A 22,811-nucleotide genomic window follows, 5' to 3' on the forward strand; every position below is an offset into this window, starting at 1 on the left:
AGATTTAAGGTTGAAACACTGCAAAATCAGAGGCTTTTGCCAAACCTAACATGAAAGGGATTAGAGGGGCTAGGGATGTGAACATCGCAAAAAGATTGGGGGGGTGGGATGTGCTTTTGAACTGTCTTGTTTAAACTCTGCACCAAATGACGATGAGACAAGAGGAGAAATATATGCAAGCATGTATGTAGGCAGACAGACCTCACTTGCCATGGCATACAAGTTTTAATTTCTATGGGAAAAGATTGCAGGAAAAATTAGTGTTCTCAAAATTATATCAGCAATCATTTATGGTCACTCCCATCAAGATGGAGAACAAAATTTCAGGTAATTACTTCAAGACTGCCTTGTGAAACTGTAGGAATGCCAAGAAATTACTTAGAGATGGAAGGGATTTAAGTAGATAGGGTTACAGCTACTTACAGTGTCTGTGGAACACTTTATAGTTTAGTCTAGAAGATCACAAGTCTAGAGGATCTGCTATGCATGGCTGAGAGGCATATGGGTTTTGCATCATTTTCAGCTCTTAGGGAGATTCGGACTGCATGACTGGGGCTTTACCATCAAACAAGGGTGGAAAATGTTTTGTATCCTATAGCAATGGAATGCTTGCAAAGAGTTAAGGAGAAGGGGGAGAGGGGTGCTAACCTTTCCACCACAGAAAGTAGAATCCCCCCTGCTCACCCCTTTCCAATTGTCCCAGCTCATCTTACTCAAAGTCTTACTTCATAAGTCTGGGTTTCTGCACTGGCTTCCTGCTGGTACGTGAGCTTATTTGAACCAATGACCTGGAATGTAATTATGAGAAAAAGCCTCTGGTTTACTGCATCTGATTTGCATGCTGCATACTAAGTCACTGTATAAAAGGCTGCTTGGACACACTGTCTTGCCGAAGACCAAACTGTTTGCTCTTAGACAAGAGTTGTTAATAAAAGGTGAGAATCCATGAGAACTCAGTTTAAAAATGTTGGTTCACATTATTTGCTTTCAGAGTAACAGCCGTGTTAGTCTCTATTCGCAAAAAGAAAAGGAGTACTTGTGGCACCTTAGAGACTAACCAATTTATTTGAGCATGAGCTTTCGTGAGCTACAGCTCACTTCATCGGATGCATACCGTGGAAACTGCAGCAGACTTTATATATACACAGAATATGAAACAATACCTCCTCCCACCCCACTGTCCTGCTGGTAATAGCTTATCTAAAGTGATCATCAGGTGGGCCATTTCCAGCACAAATCCAGGTTTTCTCACCCTCCACCCCCCCCCACAAATTCACTCTCCTGCTGGTGATAGCCCATCCAAAGTGACAACTCTTTACACAATGTGCATGATAATCAAGTCTGGCTATTTCCTGCACAAATCCAGGTTTTCTCACATCCCCCCCACCCCCATACACACACAAACTCACTCTCCTGCTGGTGAGTGAATTTGTGTGGGGGGGTGGAGGGTGAGAAAACCTGGATTTGTGCTGGAAATGGCCCACCTGATGATCACTTTAGATAAGCTATTACCAGCAGGACAGTGGGGTGGGAGGAGGTATTGTTTCATATTCTCTGTGTATATATAAAGTCTGCTGCAGTTTCCACGGTATGCATTCGATGAAGTGAGCTGTAGCTCACGAAAGCTCATGCTCAAATAAATTGGTTAGTCTCTAAGGTGCCACAAGTACTCCTTTTCTTTTTATTATTTGCTTTGGGTTTTGTTATTTCTCTCACTCCACAAGAGGATGCAATTGTATTTAGTTGTAAAGAAGTAAAAGAAATGGCTTCAGAGAAGAACTTTTCAACATGCATTTTTGTGACTACGTATTTGACCCAAAATAAAAAAACTACTATAATTTTTCTAGCTTCCCCCCGCCCTTAATCTAAATGAATGTGCACAAAGCCTGATAAGAAAATAGGAAGTGAGATTTATGTAATTTCAAAAAAAAGCTTTCCAAGAACTCTCTTCCAATCCCCCTCAGCCTAAAAAGCAGACCGCTGCAACTAACACAGAAGTATTCACAAATATCTTTGCACAATGGACTTCTACTCAGGCTACTGCTTAGAAGAATGCTCACAAAAAGTGAGCCAAAATTCTGTAAGACTGCTCGCAAAAAAGAAATTGAACCCACAATTCTTGATAAACTAATCTCGACTAACTTAGTTTCAGGAAGAGCTAGTTTATAAGCGGTTAAGTCATTTAATTGGGAAATAGAAATAGGGCCATGTGACTTGGGTCGCCAGTCACAGCTTGAAGAATTCAAAATATTGAATAATTAACTAAATGCTCACAACAAAGACTAAACAATCCAGAATTCAAACAGGTTAGTAAAAACTGTTAGTTGAACAATTTTGAATAGCAAATTCATTAAAAGTTGTGATATGATCAGTCAATTCGCACACAGGAAAAGAGGGCTGCATTCAAATTATCTGGTTTGCAATGCATAGTTCAACAAGATCTACTAAAGAGCTAAAAATCAGATCTGTGCATTGCTCAGTATCAAAACTGCACCCTTAGGTGCTACTCTGAATAAGGTAGCCCATTTTCTAGACTCTAGAGCCAACTTCAAGTCTGTCTCAGAGGCTCTTTTTTTTTTTTTAAAGTCTTCTGGAGAAGACACAGGAGACTTAAAATAACCTGAAGTGATATAACCATCTTTGAAAGAACAACCTGTTAGCCAGATCCTAATTGTAGGGGAAAAAGAGGACTGCATCTCTTGGATGAAATGTACTTGTTCTCTGTCTCCTGACAGAGCTAGACAAACCTGTTTCATTCCCTTCAGGATAGGTCTCTTGGCTCCATGAAGATAGGAGTCTAACCACTTTTCATTCTATTTACCACAGATCGCTAATTCCAGCTAATCTAGTTGCAGACATTTTAAATGACTGAAGATAAAGTTTATGATATTAGTTAAGATTTTTCAAAATTTGGTACAGGGATCTTTAAGCAGAAGTGATATGTTTATAAACACAAACATTCAATTTTCCAAGATGTTAAGTTAAAGAAAAGAGACATTCTGAATCAAGACGTACTATTTAATTCTCCTAAACTCAGAATACAATGCATGGAAGTTAAGTTCTCTGATTCTTTTAGCAAACTTTGTAGGCAGAGTGGAAGTAGGCTGCATGCACTGTACTTGGCTTCAGGATATTGGATTGAAATGCAAACCACTATCTCCAGCTTTGGGTGCCTCCTAAATTTCATGCTGTATTTACCAGTTTTAGAAACAAAATACATACACTAATCAAATGGCTTTCAAAACAATCTATGCAGACAGAGCACAGCAGCTGTGCTCATCCAGTTCTCTTATAAGGCACAAAGTTGAATTGAACTTGCATCACTAAGTGGGACAGCAAGGCCAGAACCTCTTCAGAACCAACGTTCTCCCTCTTTGGAGAATACCATTCCTATCCTGGTGCAGTCACAATGGACTGTTCACTGTTGCCCTCTGTCTTGCATTACCTGGAAATAAATCCAAGAGATTTTCCTCATGACTAAATATGATACATCACTGGGAAGATTAAACAAGGTTTCTGACCTGACACTTCTGATGTAAAGAAGAATGAGTACAACGAAAGAGCAAATTTAGAAAGGAGACTGTCTGAGAAGCTGATAATGCAAGAAGTGCACATTACCCAATTAATTCTTGCAAGGCGTAAGACCTGTTTGCAGTCAAGTCACCTTAGGCCCTGCCGTCACTACAAGTACAGCCATGTCAAGAAATTTTGTTACTATACATTTAAGAGTGCAGTATCTGTGCCAACATACTTGGTCTATGCTCCAACTTCTTTAATATATGAAGGGTTTAACATCTTTTAAGATGTAAGAATGCCTTTTAATTACAAGACTTAAGAAAAATGCCACAGGATTTAAAGTAAGACACACTATTTATGGGGAAAATATTAAATATTCCCACCATTATGTTTTAAGGAGCTGCCGCAGCTTCAAGCGAACACCACTACCAAAAAAAAAATACACCAAGTCTGTATTTATGAAAGGTATAATTCTATTGACAGGAGGCAGTTCTAATAAATATTCTTTAAAAATCAGTATCAAAAGCTACTGCACATCTGCAAGTATATTTTGTCTTCAAAATATACACAAGTAGGGGATATAGCCGATTATTACTGTATGATTTCTATGATCCTCCTCTCCCTAAAATAAATCTACATATCTGCTATTTGCTTTACAGTCAGCCCATAGCTAATGGACATTTTGGTCCCTATTAAATTAGCCAAATAGAAGTTACCTGTCAAAAACAGGTTTCAGAGTAACAGCCGTGTTAGTCTGTATTCGCAAAAAGAAAAGGAGTACTTGTGGCACCAGTTTCAAAATGGGAGAGGGGATGGTTAAGCAATATTGATTGGCCCAGCTAAACTATTAAGAGTTAGCGAACAATGGATAATAAATCAGAACTGACAAATGTTTTTATAGTTGTCAAAATCAACAGTGGTCTGTATTTGTGGAAAACTGAATTAATTGTGCTTGCTATCTAATCACAGCGAGATCTAGCCTTCTAACTCTATGCAAGACATTCGAAGAGCTGTAGCTGACAAAAGCATATGCATACAAGAGTTTGTAAACCTAAAAACAAGGAAGAAATGCCAAACACTGTTTCTTAAACCTGGGACCAATCTGAGTTCTTCATGGTTCACTGAGACAATTTACTTGGGTAGTAACAAAAACCTCATGTTTGTTGCTGCATTCAAGTCTCCATTTCATTCTAACAAAATGAAGGTGATTAAAGAGAGATGACAGAAGCAGAGCAAAGACACATATGCATATAAAACACCACACAGTGAGAGAAGAAAAATTGGATGGACTATTAAAAACCCCTAATTTAATATTAAATTGCCACATTCTTAACTCACTCTAGGTTAAAAACCTGCATCTTCATATATTGCTGTTTCATCCTTTCCCCCACATCCCCTACAGCCTCCTCCATGTTCTATGTCCATGGACTATGCTCCAAACAACGTTTTCTAGCCTGCAGCCGTAATGAGTTGTTTTTTATTTTTAAAAGCATTGCTCCAGGGCTTCTCATCCAACTGTTGTGAAACAAAAATAGTATGCTTCTGAAGAGAACCTAGCCACTTGTTCATATAAAAAGGAGATTGTCATGCCAAGCCAACACAAAGATTGTTGTTTCTAACCAACCAAGTTACTCAAGCATCCTGTAATGAGCCATTAAGTTCATCGTGACTTGTCCAAATGGATTAGTCACGTTAGTGCTGAAGCTATGGCATTATGTAAAAGGTTGCTTCTCCCTGACGTGCTTCATTAGTTCCAAATCATATTTACAAAATACAACATGCTACTTCAGCATGTCAGCAGCCATCAGCAGTTAAAACCATTTATTTTAACATCCACAATACACACACACACACACGGGTGGCCAAAGTGCAGCCCATGGGCTAAGTCTAAACAGCAGTGAGTAGCCACTTATTTTTTAATACCGCAGGTGCAACCTATGGCAGCAGTCTCAGCCTGTGTCAGTCCATCTTGACCCTCAGCAGTCTCTGCACCTCTGTATCCGAGATGACAGTAACCACAACTGGCTCAGTTTTCTGGATATTGTTGTGGGCCATTTATGTCTGGCAAATTGCAGCAAGAGACTCTTCAGGGAGCAAAGTTTAGATTGAATCTGTCAGCATAGATATCTAACTATTTTACAAAGGACATGTCGACATTACAGGAACTGAGGAGGCATAGCTACTGCACCGTAACCATGCCAGCATAACCCTGTGGTGTAAATGCGACCTACAGCAACAAAAAAGATTTTTCAGTCACTTGTAGGAATACCATGTCCCCAAGTGGCTAGTAGCATTCTTCTCTCCACCTAGCTGCATCTACACCAGGGTTAGCTCAGCAGAACTATGGCAATCAAAGGTATGGGTTTAATCACACCTGAGGCCATAGCTATGTCAACATACACTTTAAGTGTAGACCAAGCCTAAGACTGTGGTAGGATGGATGGGAGAGAATAGGACGAGGGGGAGAGGAGATTAGAAGAAGAAGAATACCAACATACCCTATCTCAAACATACACTACTGAATGGGTTTAAAGAAGCTATGGCAAGTGATATCACACAAAAAAAAAAAAAAGACTTCTCAAAACACAGGCTGCCTCCACCTCACTTGGATAAAAAGGCTTCTCATAAAAGAAACTGCATCTATCAACTTGGCATTTTCAGAGTTCTTGTGCTGAGAATCAGGTTTCTGTAATTAAAATTTTAATACTCATTATAAAAGGAAAATTTTCCACAAAAAGTAAGTCACATACTACCTTAGATTTGTCACAAAAGATATTTTAGTTACAGATGCATAGTTAGCAAGTTACAGTACTTAATCCAGTAAAATCTCAAGTATATTGAATTATTAAATATTTATATTGCAGTAACACTAAGAGGCTTCAACCAAATCAGGGACCCACTGTGCTAAATACTGTAGATACAGATGAGTGACTGATCCACTTTGTTCCCAGGTCTTCCAGGTGATATTCTTTACGAGTTTCAGAGTAACAGCCGTGTTAGTCTGTATTCGCAAAAAGAAAAGGAGTACTTGTGGCACCTTAGAGACTAACCAATTTATTTGAGCATAAGCTTTCGTGAGCAGCTCACGAAAGCTTATGCTCAAATAAATTGGTTAGTCTCTAAGGTGCCACAAGTACTCCTTTTCTTTACGAGGAGTCCCTCTAATCAACCAGTACAATGTTTGGCAATAGAAAAGCTATGAAAGGAATTTAAAGTTTTAGTTCACTCATACTTTGCTCAGTTATAGGGCAAGCACATTTTCAGGTTATGCAACATTCTGATTTAAATACAGTCAGTTTAGTGATTGTGAAGAATGCCAGACTAACAGCCAGGTACCCTCCATCCACAGAACAGATTCAGAGTGAGGACAGCCAGCTTCTCCACACTGCCCCACAGTACGAACCAATTAATTCTAGAGATGAGAAGATATTTCATCCTCCATGTGAATTCATATATTGGCCTCACTGGTGAAAATACCAATTCCAGTGGCAAGTCATGCTGTGATGTTTCGTTACAATTCAGTCTACCTACCTTGGTTTAGAATTTGTTAAAAATTCCTGTAACTAGGATTGTGTAGAGACCATACTCGAAGAAAAAATGTAATTCTTCAGTAGCAGTGATCTGAGTTTATTCACTTACAACTTTATCAGTCCCTGCCCATCTTCCCCTCTCCCTTGTAGTTTTACTTTTTTTAGGATTAAGAAAACCATTCAGTATTTATTTTACAAGCTCTGTTCCAAACTTGAGCACGTAGATGCTTGTACAACACCCTTCAGCACTGCTTCCCAAAAGGCTCTTGAAGGCTAAAGTGGGTGAATTAAATAGAATTACTTGTACATAAGTAATAGAAGGTCCTATCAGAATTACGGTCCTGGTGTGCTAGGTGCTGTACAAACACAAAGTGAAGAGAGAGTTCTACAGTCTACACGGGGTGTATTTTCAGGGGCATTCCTCAAAGAGTCACCATTCTTTTTAGTGAAGTTATTCTGACTATCTCATAACTTGGTCCAGTTCTCACGAACTTTTCCTCTCCATTCCCACTTCCACTGAACCTTTGCTAAATATGCAGCTGAGATGTTCAGAAGACCAGATTAATAAACAGTTGAAACACCTGATGTTGCATTTTGGAATGAAATAGCACTTTTCCAGTAGGATTGATCTTAGAACATTAAGTGCTGCTCCACCACCACCCTCTTCTGTTTATCTTAGGACCAAAGTTGCCCAAAGCTGAAGAGATAGTTGACAAATTATTAGTCTTCAAAAGCACTGGGAATGTATTATATGTTCTCCCTTCAATTACGTGCCTTGGTTTAGCAATTCTAGGCTTCCATTTAATAAAGACAGAATGTAATTATGTATATTGTAGGTAACGATTATGACACTTCTCTCTCCCTGGTGCTATACACTTATTTAGAGGGGTTTTATTTTGGGCTTTTGGGTTTTTGTTTTTTGGTTTTTTTAAACACAAAATGTAAACCAGCAATTCTGGAGGGAACTGGTAGCTGAAGACTTTGCTGGACAGTGGCTCAGGGAGTATGGGAGCTACATGTTCAAGATAACAAAGGCACTTCTAACCTGCTTCAATACCAGAATATTGGAAGGCACAAAACAAAGATTTTTCCAATTGTTCTGTACTGAAGTATGACAAACCACTTTCATAAGTGGTTTAAGAGTGTACAGCTACAGATGTCACCCATTAAGTAACTGGAGCAAAACTGTTGTAGGTAGTCGATTGCGAATACTGGCAGCTATCAGGAAGGATACACACATATATTTTTTAAATCAGAGATTGTTTAAAAAACAATTTACACAGAATTTGCATACATTTATTTTGAAATAAATATTGAAAAAATGAGAAAATATTTAGTGTAAAATTAAATTTGAAATAACCTATACTAAGAACTAAACTTACTATAATCTTAAAATCATTTATGTTAAATAAACACCAAATTTAGTGTAAAGGCTATATTTAACATGGCAATGATTGTCAGCTAATGATAAACACTTTCTCTTTAGGAAGATAACTAAGGTAAAAATGCAAAACAAGATTAAAATAGATTTAAAATCAACATGTCCTACTTAATAATTTAAATCATGATTTAGATAGGTGATTTAAATTTTGATATAAATCTCTCTCCTCTCGCTATTATTTTTCTTAAAAAAAACTTCACATTTCAAACATTCCTAATATACTAATAGTTAAACCACTAGGTACCAGAAGTGTAGTACTGGGAAGACCAGCGGCATTGCCACTGTGACAGGAATGAGGCCATCGGATTCAAGATTACATGTCAAGGTTAGAAATTTATTTATTGCTCAGCTAAGTCAGTATGGGGAAAAAATAATTCCCCCTCACCAAAAAAGATGAATAGATAATACATAATTGATCAACTAGAAGTCCATGGATCAGAAGCCTGCCTCGCTTTAAATAAGTGGGAGGAAGGGGCAGATGGAGGGAAACAGTGCACAAGGGTAGGTGGGCACAACATGCCATATCCCTGGTGAAAAGGCAGAACTCAAATAAAATAGGTGCATCTTTCTAAGTGATTTCTGATACCAAAAAAATGTATAGATGAAACCAGTAAAGGATAAAAACTATATATTGCCTACAATCTATGTAATTTAATCTCTACTTGCATATGCTAAACTATTTTAGAAAGTTTAGGGAATGTGATAAAATGGGAACACTTTAGAGTTTCCTATTTGAAAACGAAATTATCTCCTTCAGTTACTTACTGTACCTCTTTCAAAGCCAATGCAGCTAGACAGCACTACACCTGTTGGAAAGTGAACTTTAAAGGACATACCGTCAATGAGACCATATACAAGTTCTTGCAGTATTGATAAGGAATTGCAACGTAACTGGACTGGGATAAAATGTGGATTTATATTCTTCTTAATACCATTTTTGCTTTACTTCTTGTTCAGTTTCTAAAGCAAGAAGTTTGAAGTGCAAATGAAAAACTAAAGCAACATTAATAGAACTCCTTATCCAATCTTATTGGAAAAGTTTCCCTACTTCAAGCATTAGGGACAACTAACTGATTCTACAACATCTTTTCAGCCCACTTGCAGCTTTGGGGACAGATCTCTCACTATGAAAGTTATACTCTCCTTCTTCTGAATAACCTTGCAGTTGACAAACTTCCACAGCAAAGACAACACTCATATTTGGGGGAGAGAGGATGTTTTCTTGCTTTTTTTAAAAGTAGTAAACCATCTTGAACTTTAGCATGGAGTTTGCTTATAGCAGAAGACAAGAATAGTTTCAGGCTGGCTTCCAAATCAGCGATTCCTTATCAGACAATTGCAAAGGTAAAGCCAACTGGAGGGTGTTGGCGCCCCTCTTCCCCCCCCAAAAAATTAGGAATTTCAACTATAAAGAAAACTGGAGTTTGGAACAGAAGCAGACTTATTTCACTTTTAAAGTGGACTACTCTAGTGATGGTACAAGACTACTCAATGAAGCATTACTTTAAAGAAGAGTAAAAAACCTTAATCTGAAAAAGGTTCTGAACAATTATCTTCATCGTAGGTTTCTTGAAATTTGTTCTGCTGCAACATCTGTAAGCTCTAAGTCAGTTTTGCCCTGTACACGTGAAGTCATACACCAAGTGAGCCATGATTGTTCCACTGCAGATCAAAGCCATGTTTTAATATAATGTAGAGCACTGGAACAACATTCACTTACAGCATTTGGTTGCTGGTACCACAAAAATCATCAGCCTCACCACTTCAGAAATCAGCTGACATTGGATTTTGGCTGAGTGAACAGATATTTTTTGAACTGACTTCAACAATCTTTCTGTGAACTGACTGTTGGCTTGTGACAGAAGAAGCTGAGTAATCAGTTAATCATGACTGAAACCAGGATCATACACCTGAAGGACATCTTTAACTTGCACTTGGAGTTGAGAGCTTCAAGACTAAAAAAATTGTGTAAAATCGGTTAATATCTTGATTTAATATTGCACACTGATTTTTAAGATTTAAATTGAAAGTAAGTATACTTTAAAATACCTTTGCTGGGTTCACCGTCCCTATTTATACCTTCCTCGGAACATCTCTCTTCCCAAGAAGCTCAGGCATTCTGACTACCTCCAACTTTAAGCTTTTCTAGTGCATTTGCTCGTACAAAAAGTTATACCTTTCCATCTAAGCAGATGGACTAAAGTTAATTAAGTGTCTCTTTCATAAGAGAGTAGCCTCTTGTTGCTAAAATATCTGACACTCGTAGAATTTTGGACAGACTGTCTACTAGGTTTAGGACTTTTTGACCTAGCTCAGTACCAAAGAGGAACTTAAATTTTTCCATCTGAGCTGCTATGCCACCAATCTGAGCTCATTTCAGGATCTTCCATTTCATCCTTTGCAACCTCCCAAGCTGTGCACCGGACAAGGTAATTCTCAAATTGAATCCAATGCTTCTCCATGGAGCCCATTTTGTTGGACAGATGCCTGGTGATGGTACTTAACACATTTTGTGTCTTGAAATATAGCATCTCCTCTGGGTGATTTTTTAAAATTCTATTACAATAGAATAAATATAGTTTCAAGCATATTTCTTAGGACAGTATTTTTTAAAATAGGCATTAGCATGTCAAATTCAAAGCATACCCATAACAATGAGTATATATACACCCTCATAGTTCCTCCTGCTGTAGTGTGGTTGCTACACGGAAGACTAAGCCTGCCATATTAGCGACACCGCCATAGAACCATCCATGACTATTACTGATCCTCACATTCAGACGCAATAATATACATCTTTAATTATATTACCTTCACCAATGTACAGGCTAGCCTGTACAAATGCAATTAACTTCATGAATATTCAGATCATCCACATCACGAGCATAAAACAAAATTCTTCATTGGAGAAATCTGTTTCATCTACCATAATTTTACAGGTTTCAGAGTAGCAGCCGTGTTAGTCTGTATTCTCTAAGGTGCCACTAGTACATAATTTTACAGGAATTCTGAATTTCTCTAGACTCTCAGCCACTTGGAAATATCAGGGTCATATCGGACCTGCAAATAAAGCATCTCAATAAAGTTGCAGTCAACCTCTCCACAGAAGGGATTATTTTTAGCTTGTTCAGTATAATGGCCCTGCAGTGCAAGTGCTTGTCTGACAAGATAACATGCTCTACTTCATATTTTCAACAACACCCTTCTTTCTTCTGAGAGCACCAAAAATAACTTAGCATGTCACCAACATTCTTTGTGGTCTATTGAAGAAAAACTGCTTTGTGATGACATGAAGCTTGGGGTCTCTCAAATTTCTCAAGCCTTTTTCCAATTAGAGAATCTGAACTTTACACTTAAAAGCTGTACAATAGTGACAGTGCACTTAATTTCTACTAACTTCGGCATAATGAAGCTACTGGCGAGGAGTAAGAAATCAAACCAGGATAAACAGGAAAAAGTCTTGTTTTCCAAAGTATGTAAAGGGAAAGACTTAGCCCTGGTCTACACTACGGGGTTAGGTCAAATTTAGCTACATTAGGTCGATTTTAAAATGAATGCATCTACAAAACCAACCCCATTCCGTCAACCTAAAGGGCTCTTAAAATCAACTTCTGTACTCCTCCCCAGCAAGGGGAGTAGCGCGAAAATTGACCTTGCTGGGTCAAATTTGGGGTAGTGCAGACGCAATTTGACAGTATTGGCCTCCTGGAGCTAACCCAAAGCGCTCTAATGTGACCGCTCTGGACAGTGCTTTGAACTCCAATGCATTAGCCAGGTACACAGGAAAAGCCCTGGGAAATTTTGAATTTCATTTCCTGTTTGGCCAGCGTGGCGAGCTCAGCAGCACAGGTGACCATGCAGTCCCCCCAGAATCACAAACAAGCTCCAGCATGGACCAAAAGGGAGACGCTGGATCTGATTGCTGTATGGGGAGAAGAATTTGTGCAGGCCAAACACTGACCAAAAAGAAGAAATGCTAATATATATGCCAAAATCACACAGGGCATGATGGAGAGAGGCAACAACAGGGACACACAGCAGTGCTGCATGAAAGTTAAGGAGCTCAGGCAAACCTACCAAAAGACAAAGGAGGCAAACGATCGCTCCAGGTCAGAGCCCCATACATGCCGCTTCTATGATCAGCTGCATGGCATTCGGGGGGGTGGGGGAGGGGGAGGAGACCCTACCACTACCCCACCATGGTCCGTAGACACCTGCAAAGGGGTGGGGGGGGGGGGAGTCTCACGCCACAGGGAGGAGGATTTTGTGGATGAGGAAGGAGGAGGAGAAGGAGAATGTGCAGCAGGCAAGCGGTGAATCCGTTCTCCCCAGAAGCCAGGACCTTTTCATCACCCTGGAGCCAATACCCTCCCAAGGCAGGATCCCCGAACCTGCAGCCGGAGAAGGCAGCTCTGGTGAGTGCACTTTGTAACTACAGGACGGGGTTTAAAAGCAATAGTGTTTAATGTTTGATTTGCCCTGAAGAACTGGGATGCATTCGTGGCCAGTACAGCTACTGGAAAAGTCTGTTAACTTGTCTGGGGATGGAGTGGGAATCCCCCAGGGACATCTCCATGAAGCTCTCTTGGAGGTACTCCAAAAGCCTTTGCAGAAGGTTTCTGGGGAGGGCTTCCTTATTTCATCCTCCACAGTAGGACACTTTACCACGCCAAGCCAGTAGCAAGTAGTCTGGAATCACTGCAGCACCAAGCATGGCAGCGAATGGTCCTGGATTTTGGTCGCATTCAAGCAACATTCGGTCTATATCTTTCTGTGTTACCTCAGGAGAGTGATATCATTCGTGGTCACCTGGTTGAAATAGGGGAATTTTTGTAAGGGAACAGCAAAAGGACTCCATTCATGCTGGGTTGTTTGCGCTTGGCTAAAGAGATCATCCCGGAGAATAGCCACGTGGTGGGCGGTGTGTGCTACACATCCACCCGAAAACCGCAGCCCCTCCTTTTAAAAGTGAAACCCAACCGGCATTGCTTGCTATGTGAAAGGATGGCGCTGCAGTTTGAAACCATTCCCACATGTTATGAAGGCGTGAGAAGCCAACCCACGTACAAAAAGGCTTACCATGGCTGCCTGGAAACTGAGTTCTGTTGCCCAGCCATTTGTGATGTGTCACCATACTGGCAGGCACTCAATACAAGGTTGCATTTTGCCTTTTATACCTAACGCACATGTGCGGTGCAAGTGTTTCTATGCTCCCCCTATCATCTCGGCGCTGAGGTTATCGCAGATTAGAAGGTGGGGGAAAAAAAAACACACTTGCGATGATGTTTTCCAAGCTCATGCAGTCCTTCTGCACTGATAGGGCACAGCTTAATGCATGGAGGCATTCAGTGGCAGAGGCCAGGAAAGCATTGAGTAAGCACAAAGAGCAGCTGCAGAAGCCGATGTTGAGGCTAATGGGGGAACAAACGGACACGATGAAGCATCTGTTGGAGCTGCAGGAAAGCTAAAAAGAGCACAGACCCCTGCTACATAACCGCCTGCCCTCCTCCCCAAGTTCCATATCCTCCTCACCCAGAAGCCCCAAGCACACGGAGGGGGAGGCTCCAGGCACCCAACCACTCAACTCCAGATGATGGCCCAAGCAACAGAAGGCTGTCATTCAAACAGCTTTGATTTGTAGTGTGGCTACAGTAAGCAACGTGGCCTTGTCCTTCCCTCCTCCTGCACCCCACCCCACCCCGGCTATCTTGTCAGTTCTCTCCCTTTTTTTTTTTTTAATTAAGAAAGAAAATGCATGGTTTCAAAACAATAGTTACTTTATTTCCTTTGCCAGCTGTGATCAAACAGGGGAGAGTGGTTGTCTTACAGGGAACTAAAATCAACAAAGGGGGCGGGGTTTGCAGCAAGGAGAAACACACAACTGTCACACTGTAGCCTGGCCAGTCATAAAACTGGTTTTCAAAGCCTCTCTAGAAGAGCACAGCTAGGCGCGGTGCTCAATCTCCCTGGTGTCTGGCTACACAAAATCAGCCACCAGGCAATTTGCCTCAACCTCCCACCCCGCCATAAACGTCTCCCCCTTACTCTCACAGATATTATGGAGTGCACAGCAAGCTGCAATAACAATAGGAATGTTAGTTGCGCTGAGGCCTAACCTAGTCAAACAGCACCAGCAAGCTTTTAAACGGCCAAAGGCACATTCTACCACCATTCTGCACTTGCTCAGCCTATAGTTGAACTGCTCCTTACTACTGTCCAGGCTGCCTGTGTACGGCTTCATAAGCCACGGGAGCAAGGGGTAGGCTGGGTCCCCAAGGCTAACTATTGGCATTTCAACATCCCCAATGGTAATTTTCTGGTCTGGGAAGTAGGTCCCTTCTTGCAACTGCTCGAACAGCCCGGAGTTCCTAAAGATGCAAGTGTCATGCACCTTTCCTGGCCATCCCACGTTGATGTTGGTGAAACATCCCTTGTGATCCACCAGTGCTTGCAGCACCATTGAGAAGTACCCCTTGCAGTTTACGTACTGGTTGGCAAGGTGGTCCGGTGCCAAGATAGGGATATGCGTTTAACTCCTATTTAACTATTTAGCTATTTAACTCTAGCCCCCTCCCCCAAACCCTCATCTCCAAAAAGGTGGTCTAGACCCTGCATAGCCATTGGCATGGTCTGTAGACCTTACTACTTGAAGTAAATCTGAAGATAAGCATAGATACATTTTCTTCATCCTCAGCATAGTAGCAGACATACATTCTACGGTGACATTTTATCAACAGCACAGCTAAAGAGGGACCATAAAAATGCACAAGTTTTATTACATTCCACGTGGAGTTCTCAAATTACTGAGGCACTACACTGTATAATACAGTCCTAAAACCAGCATCTGCCAAAGAGCATAGGCACTCACATACTAACGTGATGAGGGGCACACAAGAACGTACCCAGTGTTTTGCAAAGGTGGGCAGATGAAGACAGCCAGATTTCTACACAGGGTATATAAACTCACTGTACACAAGAATCATACTGCTCTTAAGAAGCATGCTAAGACCAAAAAAGACAAATTTTTACCTTATAGATCTCAGGCGCGCACACACACACACGATCCATCTAATACTCCGAAGCCTTTTGGCCTCAGATCACCAAATGGCCTAGAATACAGAAAGATGCTGAATGCTTTAATTCAGTCTATTTAGAACACCACTGATGCATGCATATGAGATTTGTTTTGTTTTGTCTTCTAGTGCCAATGATTTGAGCAGAAAGATAGCAAAATTATCAGTGATTTATGAGAAACGGAATTTATCACAGGAATTGAGGCTAAATATGTGCTAAGGACTCTCAGTGTCGAGAGTGAAACATGCAGTGCTGGTGCACTATAGACAGATCCTAGAGTTACACATGAGCACACCTAAACAAATCATCAGCCTGTCACCAGTGATATCTGAGCATTTCCGACTCACTAAGTTCTGCAGACCTTACTATGTTGGATTAGTCATACTGTATGATTTGTAGAGTGTTTTCAAAGCCAAAACCTTGGACAGTCATTTAAAATTGCACCAGTGTTCAGCTCCCAGCACCATGTGGCAATGATCTCTGATTGGGGCTTCTACATACTAACAGAATACAAAGTTACACAAACTCTAGGAGTCTTAGTAGTTTTCTGCACTGTGACATGGGATATTGCCATGTTTTTTATTTCAAATCTCACTCCTTGAACCATAAAGGATTGAGGTAATAGTATGTTTCTTGTACTGAAAGACATTTTAATTATGTTTAAAAAAAGAACGTATTCAGTATTTTATCTGATTTTGTAATTGGTATGACACCACTATTATACAGAGCAGTGGTTCCCCAACTTGTTCCGCTGCTTGTGCGGGGAAAGCCCCTGGCGGGCTGGGCTGATTTGTTTATCTGCCGTGTCCGCAGTTTCGGCCGATTGCGGCTCCCAGTGGCTGCGGTTTGCTGCTCCAGGCCAATGGACGTACTGGCCGCCACTTCCAGCAGCTCCCATTGGCCTGGAGCAGTGAACCGCGGCCACTGGGAGCCGCGATCAGCCAAACTTGTGGACACGGCAGGTAAACAAACAGGCCCGACCCGCCAGGGGCTTTCCTTGCACAAGCGGGGGAACAAGTTGGGGAACCACTGATATAGAAAATACTTCAGACATCTGAAAAAACATTTAATACTAAAGAGGAATAGATTAGATTCCCATGTCCCCCTCCACCAAAATAGATCAAGGTAAACCCCCAATGTGAAACAGCTCTATTCCTTTGACATTTGTAATGTTACTAAACATTTTAAAAGTTGCCATTTTAAGAAAAAAAGTAGGTTTTACTACATATTGGCAATCTGCGTAGGGCATGAATTTGCCCACTCAATTTGCAAAGTCATGTAAAGAATGCTTCAAGAGTTTCTCCAATTCTAACTGGGACAGCTATAAATCCTGCATGCTAAGAATCACATCTTTTCTCCACACCCACACAGTGACCTCTGGCATGAACCACAATGCTATCTCCTTTCAAGATGAATAGCACCACAGAAGGAGAAAGTGAACAATTCAAAACTACTCAATGAGTCTCATACTGAGTCCAGGATTCAACAGACCAACAAGTGCATAGCAGTAGAGGAAAACTAGCCAGTCTACTTATTTTAAATTTGTACTTTGATACCAAGGCAAACCCTGTGAGATTTAAAAAAAACAGACTTACAGGAATGTAGTCTAGTGCTGTCAACTGAAATTTTATGCAGTTACATCCTAATACAACATACAGGAACAGCCAAATCATCATATGCTAGTAGGGCTAAACAGTATTAGTTTGGTATGCTCAAGTCATTAAAATTTGAAAATGTGAACTTTTAACGGACAATGCAGAAAAAATAAGCTACTTATAGAATACTTCATACAAGTATTAGGGGGAAAACAAAGTATTTATTCCACTATGTCCATAACATTAACAGATGGTCGGTACATAGAAAAAGTTCTGTTGCATGTGTTTTGCTCAAAGCCGGTAAGTGTCTACCACAACCATAGGGATGTTTTGTAAACTGTAATGTAGCCTTATATTAAGCTGTTAATAGCATTTTCGTTGCGTGTTTGCCAGGTTACCATTTATCCTTAACACGTTTAAATGACCCTCCGAAATTGGTTTTTATTTCCAAGCTTGCACTACTAGTGACTACTAGCATATTTGTTTTGGGTAATTTTAACCCTACAGCATAGTTAAAAATCGGAATTAAACCCACCAGGCTCAGCCAATCCATCTTCAGACTTCCTTAGCGTGGCTTCAAATTGCAGCACGTATAGCACCTTTCATCAGACACTATGAAAACCAGATACCCAGAAATTAAAGGTGACATTTTGGACCTAGTCTATACTAAAGTAATACTGATGGTTTTTCAACTTCCCATTATTCCTAATATGGTACAAAATTCTACAAAATGCTCTTCCTCCTCCTCAGCCATTTTGCCCTACCCGCCCTTCCCCACCAAAAAGTGTTCATCCAAGGAACAGGGTTCATAACCTTACACAACATGCTAAAAGCCAATGAATTTGTAGAGACGACTATAGCTATTTTAACGATATTGTGGACAGTGAAAAACACAAAAGAATTAGTAAGTGTACTGACAACGTGATTCTAAAAAGAGCCTGTAGGTCCATTTTCTCCATGCCACGGCTATCCATATTAACTTTGTGAAATATCCAGTGTTCAGTCTTAGATGCCAGTCACTGCCCCCCATAAACTGAAAAAACAAAACCTCAAAGAGTTGGGTATCCTGTATTGTTCTAGCATTCTTCTCCACCATGTGGTTTGCAAACCATAACAGTGGAAGAAAGGTTCTCCATTGCTTTTCAGGAGTCCCATTAAACACATTTTAAATTGCATGAATGGTACATAAAATCTGTTTCTCTGGAAAGTCAGCACAATGTAACATTTCAAAGAAAGAAGCTAACCACATTACTATATATTATTTATTCAGGACATCTTGGTTTGCTTTATTGGCAGCATCTCAAATCACTTCAATGAATGGGAACAGAGTGCAGTTAATGCATGCCCAATGCCAGTATTATAAAACTAGATCTCTTTACAGAATTTGTTGCAGTAAGCAAAACAAAATTTTAAAGTTTTCCCTTTCTCCCCTTTTGAAACATTTCACTAGCCATGAATTTAAAGATTATTGCCAACATACCACTCTCCCAACTATGGAGTGTGCTGATCTTAAAGGCTACTCTGAGGAAATAAGAGTATATATATGACAAAACATGACTGCTGTGAACTATATCCTGAGCTACTTTATGAGGTTCTGCCTAATGGCTCTAATGACTGAGTTTAATCTTCTTTGACAAATACAGCATGATGAAGTTGCATCATCATCAATTTGTTAATATTTAGAAGCATTAGGGGGCGGAAAACAAAAGTATATCAGCTTTAACTTTCATGACCCTGCTTTTCAGCAAACAACTAATTATCTCCAATAAATGTTCCAGTTTGTACTGACATGGTTCTAGTATTAGATACATCTGTAATTCTTATTTCTAATTTATATCCTTTGATGATTTAGCACTCAGAGGAACCTGACTTGACAGGTATTTGTAACTCTTAACTTGATGTTTCTTGGTAAGAGGCAGAAAAAGTCATAAAATATACCTCTATGTATGCAAAAATATCCAGACTTGATTACCGTATATACTCTATCATAAGCCAGTTCGTTTATAAGATGACCCCCCCTCCCCAAGATGGATAAGTAAAAGTGGAAATTTTTTAAGACTCATTCATAAGCCAACCCTGTAATTCAGGGATCAGCAAACTTTGGCTCCTGGGCCATCAGGGTAAGCTGCTGGCGGGCCGAGATGGTTTGTTTACTCGAGCATCCATAGGCATGGAGGTAAACCTAAGTAAACAAACTGTCCTGGCATGCCAGCTGCTTACCCTGACAGGCCAGGACAGCAACTGTTGGGGAAATTTGGAAGGGGGTGAGGGAAGAAGCTGGGGGTCAGGGGAGTAACCCCTGTGACCACCCCCCACGACTCTACTCCAGGACCCCCACACTCTCCCCATCCCATCCCTTCCCACCTTATCTGGGGAGGAGGTCTCTGGCCTGGCTGGAGTTGCTCCGGCAGGCTGGGCAGCGCGGCCGCAGCCTGCTCCCGCAGGCCAGACCAGGCAGCACGGCCGCAGCATGTTCCGGTGGGCTGGGCAAGGGTGCGTGGCTACAGCCTGCCAGCCCCAGAGCTGCAGCTGCTTCGGAGGCTGCAGGGAGAGCAGCATGGCCAGAAGCGGAGATACTCTGGCCCCGCCTCTTCCCTTCTGGCTCTGCGGCCTCTCCTAGCCCTCGCTGTTGAGGAGGGGCTGTGTCCCACCTCTCCCGCTCTATACCCGTTCGTAAGCCGACTGGCTTCTCTGAGGCTTCCCTTTTTTACTAAAAAATTCAGCTTATGAACGAGTATATATGGTATTTTTATGCTTTTATAGAGAAAGATTTGATCATGCCATATTTGTGAGGTTGGACTTTGTATCTCCAGTCTGTAGAACAGAAACAAGAAAATTACCGTATGTAAGATGAATACTATAAGATGAGTGCACAATTGGTTGAAAAACCACAGACAGAAGTAGTTATCAATGGTTTGCTATCAAACTGGGAGGGCCTCTAGTGGAATCCTGCATGGGTCAGTCTTGCATCTACTACTAGCCAATATTTTCATTAAATGAATTGGATAGAGTTAAGCATATGCTTATAAAATTTGCAGATGGCACCGAGCTGGGAGAGGTTGCAATCACTTTGGAGGACAGAATTAGAATTCAAAATGACCTTGATAAGCTGGAGAAATGGTCTGTAATCAACAAAAAGAAATCCAATAACGACAAGTACTACACTTAGGAAGGAAAAATCAAATGCACAAATACAAAATGGGGAATAACTGGCTAGGCAGTAGTACTGCTGAAAAGGATGTGGGAGTTTAGTGGATCACAAAATGACCATGAATCACTGTGATGCAGCTGCAAAAAAGGCTGATATTCTGGGATGTACAAAGGCACAAGAGGTAACCATACCACTCTACTCTGCACCGTGAGGCCTTCACTGGAGTCCTGTGTCCAGTTTTGGGCATCATATTTTTGAAAATATGTGGACAAATTAGGGGGAGAGTCCAGAGAAGACAACAAAACTGATAAGAGGTTTAGAACACCTGATCTGGGCATGTTTAGTCTTGAGAAAAGACAACAGAAGGGGACTGGATAAATCTTCAAATATGTTAAGGATAGTCGTAATTTGTCCATTAAAGGTAGGACAAGTAGTAATGGGCTTAATCTGTAGCAAGGGAGATTTACGTTAGATAGTAGGAAAAACTTTCTAACCATAAGGATAGTTAGTACTGGAATAGGTTTCCAAGGGCGTTTGTAGAATCCCTATTGGAGATTTTTAAGGACAGTTTCAACGAACACCTGCCAAAGATAGTCTGGGGAGATCCTGTCTCCGTGTGTACATGTGTGGTGGAAAATTAACTAGATGAACTCTCTTGGTCCCTTCCAGCTCTCCATTTCTACGATTCTTTAAGATGTATTTGCTGTAAGTTTGACTTTCATTTAAAATATTTTATGTAAAAATAATTAGTGGGCTCAATACAGGAGTAAGTGGGTGAAATTAAACGGCCTGGTCTGTGACATACAGATGATCTGATGTTCCTTCTGGCCTTAAACTATGAATCTATGAAAACACTATTGTAGATTTTTGAATAAAAGCTTCTGGAAGCAGAGCTTCTAAGCTGAATTTTGTTCTTTGATAAGTTAATGTCATCTTTTGCCCCAGGAGCCGCAGTGGGCATAGTGGCAGGCAGTTTGCTGTACATTCTATTTTTGCCACCATCTCAAAAGGAGTTCAATTTTTACTGTTTATGTGAAATCACAGAAGTAATAAGATTCCCAATCAGTTTTAAGAGGATACAGACAGAATACACAGGAAAAATGTAATTATGAAAGAGTAGTTAAAGTAGAAAAAAACCTATGCTAAAATACTAAGGCTATAACAAAAATGAAGACACTTAAGACGGTCACTCTTCACTTTAAGTGTTTAGGTGGTGGAGATTTAGAAATTAAGATTAAAGTCATCCACGCTTGATCAAAACCCAGTACAGTCCTTTTATCTTCTGCACACCACTCTATTGTAATGAGTGTAACCAGCTAGGCAGAAAATGCAATAAGGACCTTGGAAGTATAGAACTGTACATCCTCTGTGCACCAATCTATAAATTAAATAGAAGAACCATTCCTCCAAATTTTCTGATTTACTGGTTTTGGTTTCTATCTAGAGAATTAATCAGATACCTAACTCTCCTCTTTTTTTTTTTTTTAAACCACAGCATAACAAGCCTTCCATCAATTCATGTTCTTGGTGTCTTTAAAAAGCACCTATACATCACATCTATTCAGAAAGGGTTTAAAAATTCACTGCCACGACAAGTAGACCTCCAGGCAAGTAACATCAATATATGTAACATCTAAGAATCCGATTAAGCAACCCCACAGAGCTCAGGGACAGCAGCCCCTACTTTTCCTAGTAGCTAGAGGCAGGAGTGGGAGAGAAGACGACTTGGCTCCTCATCTGGGTATTGGCTTTGAATACTGGGCCTCCCATCTTTCACATCAACCTGTGGCTAGAGGGTTTAATTGTCCAGCACAATTTTTAAGCAGTATATATGGGTGCATAGGAAAAATAGGATAGTCAAAGTAGTAGTAAGGTCCTTAAAGGAATTTTATCGGGGTGGGGGGGAGAGAGAGACAAGGTGGAAGAGAAGGAGAGAAAAATACATGGGAAGAGGCTACCGGGCTTTGGAAAGTTTTTTCAAGACCTGCATTCACACATCGTTTCTAAATTATGTAGTTTTAGAACAGCTAGTTATCTCATTTCCAAGGCTGCATTCAGGGCATGTTTGCAGTATGTATCAGCCCAATCTAAAAGTAACATGCTCTCTGCTAAGCCTAGGCCACAAAATGACACTGTGTTGCTGAAAGTCAGGTGAGACATTGTTTCTTCTGTTGGAGATTTACACACCCTGGGAGAGGTTTCAGAGTAGCAGCCGTGTTAGTCCGTATCTGCAAAAAGAACAGGAGTACTTGTGGCACCTTAGAGATTAACAAATTTATTTGAGCATAAGCTTTCGTGGGCTAAAACCCACTTCACTGGATGCATGCAGTGGAAAATACAGTAGGAAGATACACACAGAACATGAAACAATGGGTGTTATATTACACTATAATGAGAGTGATCAGTTAAGGTGAGCTATTACCAACAGGAGAGGGAAAAACCCTTTTGTAGTGATAATCAAGATGGGCCATTTGCAGTAGTTGAGAAGAACGTGAGAGAAACAG

The 22,811-nt window shown here is 40.6% G+C and overlaps 1 protein-coding gene across 1 annotated transcript in view; it reads right to left on the minus strand.

Moving 5' to 3' along the window:
• The window catches only part of PHLPP1 (PH domain and leucine rich repeat protein phosphatase 1), a 216,323-nt gene that overhangs the window by 118,106 nt on the left and 75,406 nt on the right, over nt 1–22,811 (minus strand). The gene's annotated exons all lie outside the window — the stretch shown is intronic.

The sequence above is a fragment of the Lepidochelys kempii genome, chromosome 2 (assembly GCF_965140265.1).
Source record: "Lepidochelys kempii isolate rLepKem1 chromosome 2, rLepKem1.hap2, whole genome shotgun sequence".
In the NCBI taxonomy this organism is placed as follows: domain Eukaryota; kingdom Metazoa; phylum Chordata; order Testudines; family Cheloniidae; genus Lepidochelys; species Lepidochelys kempii.